This window comes from Mesoplodon densirostris, chromosome 10 (assembly GCF_025265405.1).
Source record: "Mesoplodon densirostris isolate mMesDen1 chromosome 10, mMesDen1 primary haplotype, whole genome shotgun sequence".
Lineage (NCBI taxonomy): Eukaryota > Metazoa > Chordata > Mammalia > Artiodactyla > Ziphiidae > Mesoplodon > Mesoplodon densirostris.
The window spans coordinates 57,862,601-57,878,530 of record NC_082670.1 but is presented as its reverse complement, the minus strand read 5'-3'; the positions used below and the strand labels follow the sequence as shown (position 1 = coordinate 57,878,530).

The 15,930-nt window shown below is 45.1% G+C and overlaps 1 protein-coding gene across 1 annotated transcript in view; it reads left to right on the top strand.

Moving 5' to 3' along the window:
• GLB1 (galactosidase beta 1) overlaps positions 1 to 15,930 on the top strand; it is a 92,090-nt gene that overhangs the window by 5,057 nt on the left and 71,103 nt on the right. The gene's annotated exons all lie outside the window — the stretch shown is intronic.

Here is a 15,930-nt window from a genome sequence, read left to right as displayed (position 1 = left end):
CTTCCCCCCCACCAGCCTGACCCCATCAGAGCTGTCCTAGCGCTCTGGCCACAGAACCAGATGGCCATCCCTAAGCTGGACCCTCAGAAAAAAAGGCAGGGGTTACCGTGTCTGGAGCAGCCCCACCCTCGCTGGCCGGCCTCTGTGCCAGAGGTAGGATACCCTTTGACCCTGGGGTAGCAATAAGGCCTGATAGACAAGGCCTCACTGAGAATCTTTCTGCGACAGGGAACTCTGACTGGAGGGGCTTACCCTCCGCTTGTCAGGCAGCATCGGGCAAATGACCTCACTGAGCCTTGGTTTCCCTCACCCTGAAATGGGGATAATTATCGTATCTACCTCAAGATTGTTTTGCAGGGAGGGTATTAAGACATGGCGCAGAAGTTGCTTGTGGCTCAGTCACAAGGAAGCACTTGATGTTGCTAATTTTTAAGCATCCCATGGGGCCTGCAAAGGGGCTGTGTTGGTCACAGGTGCACAGAGAATTTATGGAGCAGCCAATCCTGGGGAACAGGAGTGGGTACCATGCCGCCTGCCGCTGGGGCCCAGTGATTTGTCACAGCAGCAACTGCTGGGGTTGCTTTCCTCTGTCTCTTGCCTGTGTTATTGTCTCCCAGTGCACACTCAGCCTGGCCAGGGCGAGTCTCTCCATTTTCCCCCTTGTCCTCTTGGTTAGCGGAACCCTGGGGGCTCCGGGAGACCACCTTTCTTGTTTCCAGGCAACCAGAGAATTGACAGCAGGTCTTCCAGTCAAGTTTAAAATGTATCTTTGAGTTGAGATTTCAGTGGTTTCCTTATTATTTACCCCCTCGTGTTTAATCATCCTTACAGCCAGGAATAAGTTTGGAGAAAAACGTATCCAGAACCAAGGAAAGGACCCTGGAGAGCCTTTCTTTTAACACATTTTGCGGATGGTGGGGTTATAGGAGGGGGAAGTGCTTTGCCAAGGGCAGCGCCCAGCTCAGCTCAAGTTTCCTGACTGCCTTCTCGGTGGCATCACTCAACCTCCCCACCTCAGGAAGGTCACTCTTCCAGACCCTCTCACTTTCTCGTGCCCTGACCCCAGGTGGGATCACCCCCAGTCTACACTAGTTCTGCCATTTGTCTTCCACCTTGTGTGTCTCCTCTATCCAAGTATTATTTCACTGGTTTCTTGATTTGGGATCTTTCTCATCAGTGCCCTGAGCTGGATGGAATTCACTTCCATCCGTCCTGCTTTTCATCTTGCACCTTCTTGTCTCTTCTCTTTCCCTGAGTGCCAGCATTTTTCAGTCTCGAGCACCTCTCATCCCTGCTCTGAAGTCCTTGCTTGACTGATTCCTCTCTTAACAGAAACAAGACACGTCTATCTTCTGTGCCCAAGGAATAGTCAGCAGCACCTTCTCACACTTCGTTTGTATTCCATGACATGGTGGAAGTTTTCCCAGCACAAATTTCTCCAATTGTGTCCAGATATGGTCCTGGTGGGCTGCTCTCCACGGCCCCCTTGGTACCTCTGTACCCTGTTCTTCACTCATTTACCTTCTTTGATTTGTTTATTTATTGCCAGGGGAGGTGGTGAGAAACATTTACTTGAAGCTTGAAAATGCTTTCAATTGCATTCTAGTTTCTTTTTAAAAATCTGTTAAATGCAAGTTAAAATAAAACATAAAGCTTTCTAAAAATTAACTATAGCCTGTGTACTGGGATGCTTTTTTTTTTTTTTTTGTCTGTGTTGGGTCTTCGTTTCTGTGCGAGGGCTTTCTCTAGTTGCGGCAAGCGGGGGCCACTCTTCATCGCGGTGCACAGGCCTCTCACTATCGCGGCCTCTCTTGTTGCGGAGCGCAGGCTCAGTAGTTGTGGCTCACGGGCCTAGTTGCTCCGCAGCACGTGGGATCTTCCCAGACCAGGGCTCGAACCCGTGTCCCCTGCATTGGCAGGCAGATTCTCAACCACTGCACCACCAGGGAAGCCCTGGGATACTATTGTTATAAAACCTTAATTGTTATAAAACATTAATCCTACTGCCATTCATTCGAAACATCCATCCGTCCAACCATCCTTTTTTCCCCCTTGTTTGTTCTTTTTAAAAGCTTTTTATTGTGAAAACTTGGAAGTACTCACAAACTAGGGAGAGCAGCAGCAGAATCCCCATCTCCCAGCTTCAACATTTGTGACTATTCTACTGTTCCTTCTCATCTACCCCCGCCCTTTACTCTTTCTTTTTTGTCAGGAGTATATTAAGGCAAATCTTAGAAAATATAATTTCACCCTCAAATGCTTCAGTATGAATCCTTTTAAAAAAGCATATCCATAATGCTGTTATAGCCGATGAAATTCACAGTAATTCTTTAATATCATCTTATACCTAGTTAGGAGACTTGGGGCTAGAAGTTAGGTTTTCTACCTCTTAATAAAAGTATTTTTTCCACTGTCTGAGGATTAGGTGGCTGTATCTATTACAGGTAAGTATAGGATTCAAATGCAGTTAACTGTGTGAAGAGTTAGTTTTCAGTTTTTCCTGATTATCTCAATTGTCTTTTGTGTGTGTGTGATAGAAAAACACATAGCATGGAATTTATCATCTTAGTGATTTTTAAGTGTACAGTTCAATGGCGTTAAGTGTATTCACATTGATGTACAACAGATCTGCAGAGCTTTTTCATCTTGCAAATGTAAAACTCTATACCCATTAAACAACAACTCCCCTACCCACCCCCAACCCCTGGTAACCACTACTTTACATTCTGTTTCTATGAATCTGACTACTCTGGGTACTTCATATAAGTGGAATTATATATTATTTGTCTTTTGTGGCTGGATTATTTCACTTAGCATAATGTCCTCAGTGTTCATCCACACTGTAGCATGTGACAAGACTTCCTTTTTTTTTTTTTTTTTTTTTGCGGTACGCAGGCCTCTCACTGTTGCGGCCTCTCCCGTTGCGGAGCACAGGCTCCGGACGCACAGGCTCAGCGGCCATGGCTCACGGGCCCAGCCGCTCCTCGGCATGTGGGATCTTCCCGGACCGGGGCACGAACCCGCGTCCCCTGCATCAGCAGGCAGACTCTCAACCACTGCGCCACCAGGGAAGCCCAAGACTTCCTTTTTAAGGCTGAATAATATTCCATTGCATGTATATACCACATTTTGTTTATTCATTCGTCCATCAGTGGACATTTGGGTTGCTTTCACCTCCTGCCTGTTGTGAATAGTGCTGCTGTGAACATGGGTGTGCAAATATCTCTTTGAGACCCTGCTTTCTATTCTTTTGGATATATACCCAGAAGTGGGATTGCTGGATCATATAGTAGTTCTATTTTTCATTTTTTGAGGAAACTCTATACTGTTTTCCATAGCAGTTGGACCACTTTATAATCCCATCAGCAGTACACGAGTGTTCCAGTTTCTCTATATCCTCACCAAATCTTATCTTCCATTTTTTTGTTTGTTTTAATAAATTTATTTATTTATTTATTTATTTATGGCTACACTGGGTCTCTGCTCTGCACGGGCTTTCTCTAGTTGCGGTGAGCGGTGGCTACTCTTCGTTGCGGTGCACGGGCTTCTCACTGCAGTGGCTTCTCTTGTTGCGGAGCATGGGCCCTAGGCGCGCGGCTCAGTAGTTGTGGCTCGCGGGCTGTAGAGTACAGGCTCAGTAGTTCTGGTGCACAGGCTTAGTCGCTCCGTGGCATGTGGGATCTTCCTGGACTGGGGGTCGAACCCATGTCCCCTGTATTGACAGGCAGATTCTTTTTTTTTTTTTTTTAATTATTTTTGGCTGCATTGGGTCTTTGTTGCTGTGCACGGCCTTTCTCTAGTTGTGGCGAGCAGGGCTTCTCTTGTTGCGGAGCATGGGCTCTAGGCGCTCAGGCTTCAGTAGTTGTGGCACGCAGGCTCAGTAGTTGTGGCTCCCAGGCTCTAGAGCACAGGCTCAGTAGTTGTGGTGCATGGGCTTAGTTGCTCCGCGGCATGTGGGATCTTCCTGGACCAGGGCTTGAACCCATGTCCCATGCGTTGGCAGGCAGATTCTTAACCACTGCGCCACCAGAGAAGTCCCTGTTTGTTTGTTTTTGATAGTGGTTGAGATGATAACTTATTGTGGTGTTGATTTGCATTTCTCTGATGATTAGTAATGTTGAGCATCTTTTCATATGCTTGTTGGCTATTTGTATACCATTTTTGGAAGAATGTCTGTTCAGGTCTTTTGCCCATTTTAAAATCATATTTGATTTTTTTGTTGTTGAGTTGTAGGTCTTTATTATTCTGGATATTAACCGCTTATCAGATATATGATTTGCAATTATTATCTCCCATTCCATAGATTGACTTTTCACTGTATTGATTGTATCCCGTGATGTGAAAAAGTTAAGTTTGATGTTCCGTTTGTCTATTTTTGCTTTTGTTGCCTGTGCTTTTGGTGTCATATCCAAGCAGTCACTGCCAACCAAGCCCAATATCATAAAGCTTTCCCCCTGTGTTTTCTTCGAGGAGTTTTAAATTTTGGGTTTTATGTTTTAGTCTTTGATCCATTTTGAGTTATTTTTGTATATGGTGTAAAGTAAGGATCCAACTTCATTCTTCTGCATGTGGATATCCAGTTTTCCCAACAGTTTTTGTTTAAGAGACTGTCCTTTCCCCATTGAGTGGCCTTGGCACCCTTACTGATGACCATGTGAACATTTGCGTGACAGTTTATTTTCAGGCCCCTCTATTCTATTCCATTGGTGTATTTGTCTGTCTTTATATCAGTAACTCATTGTTTTTATTACAGTAGTTTTGAAATCAGGAAGTGTGAGTCTCCAAACTTTGTTCTTCTTTTCCAAAATTGTTTTAGCTATTGGGGGTTCCTTGAAATTCTGTATGAATTTTAGGATGAACTTTTCTATTTCTGCAGAGAATGCTGTTGGGTTTTTGATAGAGATTACATTGACTCTGTAGATCACATTGGGTAATATGGACATCTTAACAGTACTAAATATTTCGATCCATTAACATGGGATGTCTTTCCATTTATTTGTGTCTTTAAATCTCAGCAGTGTTTTGTAGTTTTCAGTGTATGAGTCTTTCACCTCCTTGGTTAGGTTTATTCCCAAGTATTTTATTCTTTTTGATGCTATTATAATTGGAATTGCTTAATTCCCTTTTTGGATTGTTCATTGTCAGTGTATAGAAATGCAACTGATTTTTGTATGTTGATTTTGTATCCTGCAACTTTGTTGAATTCATTTATTAGTTCTAACAATTTTGCGTGTGTGTGTGTGTGTGTGAAATCTTTAGGGTGTTCTACATATAAGATCATGTCATCTGTGAATAGAGATAATTTTACTTCTTCCTTTCAAATTGAATGTCTTTTGTTTCTTTTTCTTGCTTGTTGCTCTGGCTAGGACTTCCAACAGTATGTTGAATAGAAGTGGTGAGAGTGAGCACCCTTGCCTTGTTCCTGATCACGGAAGAAAAGCTTGCAATCTTTCACATTGAGTATGATGCTAACTATTGGTTTTCATATATGGCCTTCATTGTGTTGAGGTAATTTTCTCCTATTCATAGTTTGTTAAGTGTCTTATCATAAAAAGTTGTGGAATCTTACCAAATAAATTTCTGCCTCAATTGAAATGATCATGTTTTTGTTCTTCATTCTGTTAATGTGCATTCCATTGATTGATTTTCATATGTTGAATCATTCTTGCATTCCTAATCTCACTTGGTCATGATGTATAATCCTCCTAAAGAGTTGTTGAGGGAATTCCCTGGTGGTCTAGTGGTAAGGACTCAGTGCTTTTACTGGCAAGGGCGCGGGTTCCATCCCTTGTCAGGGAACTAAGATCCCACAAGCCATGCAGCGTGACCAAAAAAAAAAAAAAAGTTGTTGAATTTAGTTTGCTGATATTTGTTGAGGATTTCTGCATCAATATTAATCAGGAATATTGATATTGGCTTGCAGTTTTCTTTTTTTGATATGTCCTGTCTGGCGTTGGTGTTAGGGTTATGTTGTTCTCATAGGATGAGCTTAGAAGTGTTCCCTCCTCTTTAATTTTTTGGAAGAGTTTCAGGAGGATTGGTGTTAATTCTTCTTTAAATGTTTGGTAGAATTCTCTAGCTAAAGCCATCTGATCCTTTGTTTTTCTTTGAGATTTTCAGTTACTGATTCTATCTTCTTACTAGTTATTGGTCTGTTCAAATTTTCTATTTCTTCATGATTCAGTCTTGGTAGGTTGTATGTTTCTAGACGTTTATCTGTTTCTTTAGGTTTTGCAATTTATAGGTATACAATTGTTCATAATAGTCTCATAATCCTTTTTTTGTGTGTGTGTGTGCCATCAGTTGTAATATCTTCTCTTTCATTTCTTTTTTTTTTTTTGGTAGGCGGGCCTCTCACTGTTGTGGCCTCTCCCGCTGCAGAGCACAGGCTCCGGATGCACAGGCTCAGCGGCCATGGCTCACGGGCCCAGCCGCTCTGCGGCATGTGGGATCTTCCCAGACCGGGGCACGAACCCACGTCCCCTGCATCGGCAGGCGGACTCTCAACCACTGCGCCACCAGGGAAGCCCTCATTTCTGATTTTGAGTCTTCTCTCTTTTTTTCTTAGTTAATCTAGCTAAAGATTTATCAGTTTTGTTGATCTTTTCAAAAAATGAACTCTTACTTTCATTGATCTTTTTTCTATTCTCTATTTCACTTAATCCCTGCTCTAATTTTCATTATTTCCTCCCTTCTGCTAGCTTTAGGTTTAGTTTTTTTTCTTTGATTTCTTGAGGAATTGTGTCACTTTACAGTTCTTTTGTTTGAATCAGGATCTAAAAACAAGATCCAGGGCCTCCCTGGTGGCGCAAGTGGTTGAGAGTCCGCCTGCCGATGCAGGGGATACGGGTTCGTGCCCCGGTCTGGGAGGATCCCATATGCCGCGGAGCGGCTGGGCCCGTGAGCCATGGCCGCTGAGCCTGCGCGTCCGGAGCCTGCGCGTCTGGGGCCTGTGCTCCGCAACGGGGGAGGCCACAACAGTGAGAGGCCCGCATACCGCAAAAAAAAAAAAAAATAAAAAAAATAAAAACAAGATCCATATATTGTATGTGATATATTTCTTAAGTCTCTCTAAGTCTATAAGATACCCTCTCTTCTTATTTTGTGCCATTTATTTGTTCAAGTTATCTGGATATTATATCTTCATATTTCCTACATTTTGGATTTGTGGTGGTGTTTGACATGTACTATCCTTCATATTTTCTGTAAACTGGTAGAGGTGGACATCTATTAAAGTTAGAGCTAGAAGCTAGACAGATTCATGTTCAACTTTTCTCCTTTTTTGGTAGGAAGACTTCATTGCTTTCAGTGATGCTGAGATTGACCAGGTGTTGTCAGCTTGGCTCCTCCACTAGAAAGTTCCACATCATCTTTTCATCTAATGTTTCAGCAGTCATTAGTGATTGTTGCCTAAAGTCATTAGTCCAGCAGGGATTGTAAAATGGTGATTTTTTTTTAAGTTTGATACATTTAATACAGAATTTAGTAGGCCAGAGTACTAAATAGACTTTCTGGGAGTATTTAGTTGGCTTTTATCTATTCAAGAGACAATGGAAACTTCTTTTACCTCAGTTCTGAATTTTGAAGGAGTTTTTGTGGAGCTTAGAAGTATAATCCTGGGAATTCACTGGTGGTCTAGTGGTTAAGACTCTGTACTCTTGCTGCCGAGGGCCTGGGTTCAGTCCCTGCTTGGGGAGCTAAGATCCCACAAGCCGCACGGTGCGGCCAAAAGAAAAGAAAAAGAAGTGTAATTCTGCCTTCAGCCCCAAAAACGATGATTTTTAATCTCATTTCTTCTGCATTTACTAGCTGTGGTTCTTCTACAAAGAATTCTCTTCATCAATTGTTTGGTTATTCTGAAAAAGTCTGTGGCAAAAGCAAGACGGATGCTGTATTCTTCCTCTTTATTCATCAGTTTTCAGAATAATGAGTTGATACCCCTGCAGACTTCAGGGATGCCCAATAAGCTTTTCTTTTAGGTGGGAAGGAGTATTATGAATTTGGCTATTTTTGCATATCTGATGTGTTTCAATCTAACGAAATGATAAATCTTTTAATGCTCAAAATATCCCATTTTCAGCCAGTTGGAGCTCCTTCAAATTGGCTTCTATGTCATTTTGTGTGGCCCTAATAGTTGTTGATTGTTTTAGGCTTATTTTGTATATATTCTGCCCCAGACTTGGATTAAGTAATTTCTTAAGGAGCCCTGGTTCCTTTTTGTGGGAAATATTTAGAGACCATAATTTAAGTGCTAGAGGAGCTAAGTGCTACTGGCTAGTGTCATTTCTTAGCTGTTTTTGTGGCTATTGCTGGGAAATAAATATTTTTTTAGAAAGAGAAAAAATTTTAAGTTACATTGTTTTTTAGAGCAGTTTTAGGTTCATAGCAAAATTGAGTGGATGGTACAGAGATTTCCTGATTGCAGGGCTTTTACTTAACTTTCTTTGATTTTATGTTTGTTTCTATTTTATACTGAAATGTTTGGTTCCTAAAAACCCGATGTAATTACTTATTTATCCTATTATGTATTTTATAGATTCAGAATAGTAATGAAATATTATTAATAGGATGAAATCTACCAGATGCAGGTTTATTTGTTTTAATGCAGTTCAAGATGTATTTTTATCCTTAGTCTAAATATAGTCAAAATACTATTTCAAATTCACTTGAAATGATTACTTCCTCTGTGGACAGTTAGGTCTGTTTTTCACTTTTAAGAATTATTTTATATTTTTAAATTTATTTTTTTTTAAACTGTGTACTTACCTTTTCTCCGTGATGAGGGAGCAGAATTAAATCTGTAAATGTCTGTGAGTCCTGGAGGATAGGGATCTGATCCTCAACTGTGCTCATTTCTCCTCCATTCTGCCATTTCCCCTTCCTCTTCCATTGACATTTGCACTCTTTATCCACAGTCTTTTGGAATGCTGAACAAAAATCTTCTTGGAACAAGACAGGAATAAGTAAATAAAATTAATAAATCTATAAGCCATAGCAGATCATTCACAAATTCCTCCAGATCCATATTGATTATCACCATTCATTCCGTGTGGTGGTTTTTCTTCTACAGCCTGTCTGATGTAATGGTGCTTCCATGACATTTGATGTTTGAAAGGCTCTAGCTCTGGCATTATCAATGTATGTTTTATAGTCATCTGCAATATTCCTTCTCTTTCTCTTTGTTCTGTGAACTGAGGGATCTGGGAAGCCCATGTGTGTAAACACCCCTCCACCCCTGTCTTCTCCCCTTCTCTTAATCCCTTTTCCCTCAACACTAGGGTGCTAGCAGCCTGGGATGGTTGGGTCTCTGTCACCCTGGAGCTGAGCAGCTCATGTCAGGAATTCTCCAGGCTCTTGGGCCTCTGGGGTGAGTTGAGAAGGTATGTAGGGTGCTGGGGATGGAGATCCATGGAATAGGTGCTTACCTGAGTTATTATGAGAGACTTGAAGACGTTAGCATCTTCACGTAATCGGCATGACACATAACCTGTGATAGCACTGAGCTCCTTTTATTTCTTTATTCAGGTTGAGGAATGTGCACAAATAATGCAAATATAATTATTTTTAGTCCTGAGGATTAGGCAACTTGAGGCATGTTCACATTACCTGGTGATGTAAATACCAATGTTACATTGAATTTTTTTTAAAGAAAGGCTTATTCACCACTGAAATAATCTCAACAGTATCATTAACTTTAAAAATGTTGTATTGGACAGTATTAGTTACCTGATACATATTTGGTCTGGGGTTATTTCATTTGTACTGTGGTCTTTTTTCTCCAGTGTTATATGCATTATGCATAATACATTGGTTGGGGGTGGGGGCACGGCTTGGAAAGGTGTGGGCTTTGACTTGCTTGGAATTGCGTTTTATTCTGTAAGTTCTGTGACCTCACGCACTGTAAATATTGATGCTACCACACCCGAGCACATGTGAAATAAAACTGTGGGTCTTCAGTATTTGGTTCCAATGCGAATTAATTAAAAAGGGGTTGGGGAAGTAGGTGTCCAGTAGTTAAGAATCCGCCTGCCAATGCAGAGGACACGGGTTCCATCCCTGGTTGGGGAAGATCCCGCATGCCATGGAGCAACTAAGCCCGTGAGCCACAACTGCTGAGCCTGCGAGCCACAGTTACTGAGCCCGTGTGCCACAAATACTGAAGCCCGTGTGCCTAGAGCCTGCACTCCGCAACAAGAGAAGCCACCGCAATGAGAAGCCGGCACGCTGCAATGAAGGGTAGCCCCCACTCGCCGCAACTGGAGAAAGCCCGCGTGCAGCAGCAGCGAAGACCCAGCGCAGCCAAAAAAGGGGGGTGGAATTTGCACACAGGGCAAATTTTCCATTATATGTATTTGGGGGGAATAAACTCTGAAGGCAGCTTTCTCTCTTTTCTCCTCCCCCCACATTTCTCGATGGCCCTACTTCCATCAGTGGTGCCACAGGTCAGAGATTAAGGAAGCTGACTCTTTTAGGCTGGGTCCTCTCAGGTCCTTCAACATTGAAAGGGGTCACGTTGGAGCCATGAAGTGGATTTTCCCCGTTTACCTCGGCCCTGACAGTCACCAGTTAGAGGCTGTCTCTTAGGTGATGCTGCTTCTGCATCTGTCTGTATCATCCCCTCTGCTGCTTTTCTAAGCTTCCGTTTCAGAGACTTGTCACCGCTCCCCAGGTCCAAATAATATGCTGTTGTTTGTATATCAGACCAGTGTGACAGCTCAGGCAGTGTCCTGACAGTCGAGGTGTCTCATGGGCGAGAGCGGGGCAGTTACCAGGTCCCTGGAGCAAGACCAAGAATGTGTCCTGCTGTCCTGCCCACTTACAGAGCAACTGCTTTTGACCCTTTTTTTTTTTTTTTTTTTTTTTTTTTTTTTTTTTTTTTTTTTTTTTTGCGGTATGCGGGCCTCTCACTGTTGTGGCCTCTCCCGTTGCGGAGCACAGGCTCCGGACGCGCAGGCCCAGCGGCCATGGCTCACGGGCCCAGCCGCTCCACGGCATGTGGGATCCTCCCAGACCGGGGCACGAACCCGTATCCCCTGCATCGGCAGGCGGACTCCCAACCACTGCGCCACCAGGGAGGCCCCTTTTGACCCTTTTTATTGATAGTTTTGAAAAGATTAGCCACAGACCAAATGCCAGAGGCTGTGTTGACTGTCCCACAGCTGCCACTGGGGCTACCACTTGGTTAAACAAGTGGTCCACCACCATCCAGCACGATCTGTTTTTGGCAGGGGCTCCCTGGTGATCTGAATGGGGATGTGATGAGGATGTCCACTGAGTCTTTGTGGTAGAGGCACCAGTGTCTGCAATTCCAGGAGGAACTGTGGGCTTGTTTAGATTTATCTTGGGTGGAGGTGGGCAGTGGGCAGCTCCAGGACATCTGTTTGGCCCTTCCCTCCACAGTGGCTGTTACTCATGGGGAGGCTCCTGGGGGCTGTTAAATAAAACCACCCCAGTGTGCACTCAGAACCAGGGACATCGCCATAGGGTAGGTCCTCTGACTAGTGAGAAGGACGTGGGCCCTTTCCCGTGGCCACAAGGTGAGGGTGGTGGCATTCAGGAGCCCTGGTATATACATACCAGCCCAGACTGCATCCAACAGTCCTCACGAGGTCTGGGGGTGCATTGTCCTAAGTCCCGCTGGGGAAGGAATATTTATTGTGTGTACTTAGGGTGGCATCACAGGGCCCTTCCTCAAGGGGATCCATCCAATCCTTCCTTCCATCAGCTGTTTGTTGTAGAACCGCCTCAGAGCTGGGAACCAGATGAAGGAGTCATGATTTTCCACTGCAGGGGCTGACCTCAGCCTTTTGCTCACGAGTGATTGATTTTTTTCTTGCGAGACACATCAAGCAGCACCCTCCCGGGTTGGCCAACCATCTCACCCTCCAGGAATGCTGTCGTTTCTGAGCCCTTGCCTGAGGTCACCTCTGTCAACAACACCCCAGCTGCCACTCTGGCCTAGCTGGTTGTGGTGGTAATTATGTCCATCTGCATCTGGCGGTTAAGTGGTACCTCTTTGGTTATGCCAGGATCTCATCACCCTCGAAGACACGAGGGAGCATCTTCTGTCACCCCCTGCCCACAGAGCACAGCCCTCAGGGGACTTCTGGAGGACACCAGGACCCTCCTCACTGCTGTGTTCCTTACTGAAGGGTGTGTTCTTTGGCCAGCCCTGGGGAGTATAGTCAGATGTTGGGGTGTCTGGTCACCGTTTTTACTTTCTCACTTCTTGGAGCCATCTCATACCTTCCTCAGGATTCCATGGCAGTCCGGGCACCTCTACCTTATTTCCTGTAAGTCAATATCATGTCCAAGTTCCAAGGCACTGGGTTCCAACAGCACAGGGACTGGGTTGGGCACCTCTACCAAGATGATAGCTCACACATGGGAGAACGCACCATGTCCATACACTCCCCTCTATCTGCCTTGTGTTCTGCCCCCTCAAGATCCCCTCCCAGTGTCCCCCCTGTCCCTCCCCGATTAAGTCCTGGCCTTATCTTTCTGGCAGGAGATGTAGATCTCTTTAAACATTGCCATAGAAGCCTCTGGCATTCACAGAATGCCCTGAGTGGATGGCTGATTTGAGCCTGTCAACCGGTCTCTTTCCTCAAAGCTTCCAATCTGTTAGTAAAAACCAGCCAACCTCACAATCCTTATAATTACCAGCACCCACCCCTCCGCCCCATTCCACGGGTAGAGCTAATGCAGATGCCCACTCCCCCCCCTGCCCGTGCCCACTCCCTGTCCTGCACAGGTGAGGGCCTTATCGTGTGTGTTTGCATACCGTGGGCCGTCGCCACCCACTTAGCACCAGCTGTTTGACGCACAGGAAATGAGAAATGCAGGTATTGACTCACATCCTGAGGATCTGCTGTTTAGGACAGTTCTGGTACCAAGTGTCTTAACTTGGGTTCCTCTAAAAGTAAAACATGAAACCAGGGCTGGAGTGCAGGTGATCTGGGAAGCGGTCCAAGAGGGACGGATTCTCACTCTGGGCAACAGGACCGCGATTCTGCCAAGGTCTCCTGGAGAGCTGACTGAACGTCTCCCGAATTGCCTGCCTAAGAGAGGAGGGTGGGGCTTCTCCGGTGGTGCAGTGGTTGAGAGTCCGCCTGCCAATGCAAGGGACACAGGTTCGTGCCCCGGTCCGGGAAGATCCCACATGCCGTGGAGCGGCTGGGCCCGTGAGCCATGGCCGCTGAGCCTGCGCGTCCGGAGCCTGTGCTCCGCAACGGGAGAGGCCACAACAGTGAGAGGCCCGCGTACCGCAAAAAAAAAAAAAAAAAGAGGGTGCAGTTATCCACTCCCACTGGTTGAGGGCCGCTCCGAGGTGCGTGAACTCCCCCCCGACGCCTGGGTTCCTGGGTGAGCAGGTGCCCGTGGCGTGTGGGTGGGAAAGACACAAAGACTTGACGGGTGAGCTTGAGATGAGACACGGTCAGCACACTGTACACTGAACTCGCGCGGGACTATCCACAGGAGCTGACATAGGTGTGTTTTTTTGAGGTTTCGTTTTTTTGTTTGTTTGTTTAATTTTTTGGCCGCACCTCGAGGCATGCGTGATCTTAGTTCCCCGACCAGGGATGGAACCCGCCCCCCCCTGCAGTGGAAGCGCGGAGTCTTAACCACTGGACGGCCAGGAAGTCCCCAGGTGTGTTTTAAAAAACACGTCTTGACCTTCTCTTTATTCTGTCTCAGAGATCTTACCACAGTGGCAAGAATAAGTCATTACTCTCAGGATGTACATAATGTTTCATCATGTGTGTGTATGTACATTCATATGCAATACACATAACATAGAAACCGTAATTTATTTCATAAGTCCACTTTTTTTTTTTTTTTTTTTTGTGGTACGCGGGCCTCTCACTGTTGTGGCCTCTCCCGTTGCGGAGCACAGGCTCTGGACGCGCAGGCTCAGCGGCCATGGCTCACAGGCCCAGCCACTCCACGGCATGTGGGATCCTCCCGGACCGGGGCACGAACCCGCGTCCCCTGCATCGGCAGGTGGACTCCCAACCACTGCACCACCAGGGAAGCCCCATCAGTCCACTTTTTTTTTTTTTTTTTTTTTTTTTTTTCTTTTTTGCGGTATGCGGGCCTCTCACTGCTGTGGCCTCTCCCGTTGCGGAGCACAGGCTCTGGACGCGCAGGCCCAGCGGCCATGGCCCACGGGCCCAGCCGCTCCGCGGCATATGGGATCCTCCCAGACCGGGGCACGAACCCGTATCCCCTGCATCGGCAGGCGGACTCTTAACCACTGCGCCACCAGGGAGGCCCAGTCCACTTTTTAAGTTTAATCTTTTTCCAGTTTTATTGAGAAATAATTGGCATACAGCACTGGATAAGTTTAAGGCGAACAGTGTGATTTATTTACATGTTGTGAAATGATTACCACAATAGGTTCAGCTAACACCCATCTTCTCATACAGATAAAATAAAAAGGAAAGAAAGAAAGAAGAAAGGAAAAAAATTTTTTCTCCTTATGATGAGAACTCTTAGGATCTACTGTCTTAACAGCTTTCCTGTATATCCTACAGCAGTGTTAGCTATAGTCATCATGTTGTACATTACTTCCCTGGTATTTATTTATCTGATAACCGGAAGTTTGTGCCTCTTTTTTTTTTTCTTTTTTCTGGCTGTGCCACACAGCATGTGGGATCTTAGTGCCCCCACCAGGGATTGAACCTGCACCCCCTGCAGTGGGAGCGCAGAGTCTTAACCACTAGACTGTCAGGGAAGTGCCTGGAAGTTTGTGCCTTTTGACCACCTTTCTCCAATTCTCCCTGCCCCTGACTTTTTAATTTGTGTCAACATTTTACTAGGAAAAATTTCAGGAGGGTGGAGCCCCCTCCACCAGGGCTCACAGTTTCCTCTGCCTGTGTCGCCCATGCCCTTGGCTAACTCTTCCTCATGCTGGGGCTCAGCTTAGACCCATTATTCTTAACCCTGCCTGTACATTACATCCTCTGGGCAGTTTTAAGAAATACCAATGCCTGGGCTCCACCCAAGATCAATTAACATCTGAATGTCTGGGCAATGAGGCTTGACTTTGCTATTTTTAAAAGCCTGCGCAGGTGATTCTGATGTGTGGCCAAGGTTGAGAACCACAGTTTGGGGTGTTCCTTCCTCTGGGAAACTTGTCCCCCAGGCCTGGATCACATGCCATTTATTACTGCTGCAGCCTTCTGCTCTAATCCTGTTCCCCCAGCTTTACTCAGATATAATGGATGGATAATGCTGTGTACGTTGAAGGTGTACAACCTGGTGGTTTTATCCTCATTTTACCATGTAGGCCTCACTATGTCCACTCTTGGGTTTCTTCCTTGCTAGACAGAAGCTTCATGTGGTCTGTGGCTGCATCTGTGTGGTTCCGCTCTGTTATTACCCAGCACATAGTAGGTGTTTGTAATACTTGCAAGTGCTTGTTAGGTTGATGTTTGGGCTGGATTTTGAGGTTGTTTGAATGCAGAGGTGCTGTGCTCTGTGGGACAAAGGCCATATTCCACCATCAGCCCAGATCATTTCTCTCCAACCTCATCTGCTTCTCCAAATCCCTTCCCTTAGACAAGTGAACTCCAAACAGCCCTTTCCTTTTCCCAGTTCTGCCCGAAGGTGCTCACTCCCTTTCTACCTGTACAAACACTTTCCCCAACATATGGGCCACCTTTGAACTCAAAGAGCTTGTGGGAAACCCTTATTTGACATTTAATCATATACATGCTGTGAGATGTTTTCAAAGTCATCCATTGGGGCACCTGGTATAAGAAATCATGTGAGTTTCTTGCTTTTGAGTAGCAATTAAAGCGTTGTTTGGAGATATTAAATTGACACTCTGGCCTTCTAAAAAATGATTCTTAAATTATTTGTTTATTTTTGGTTAGCTTTAGTAACTCGCGTACAGTAAAGCTTTCCCCTAAGTTGCCCCTAAGC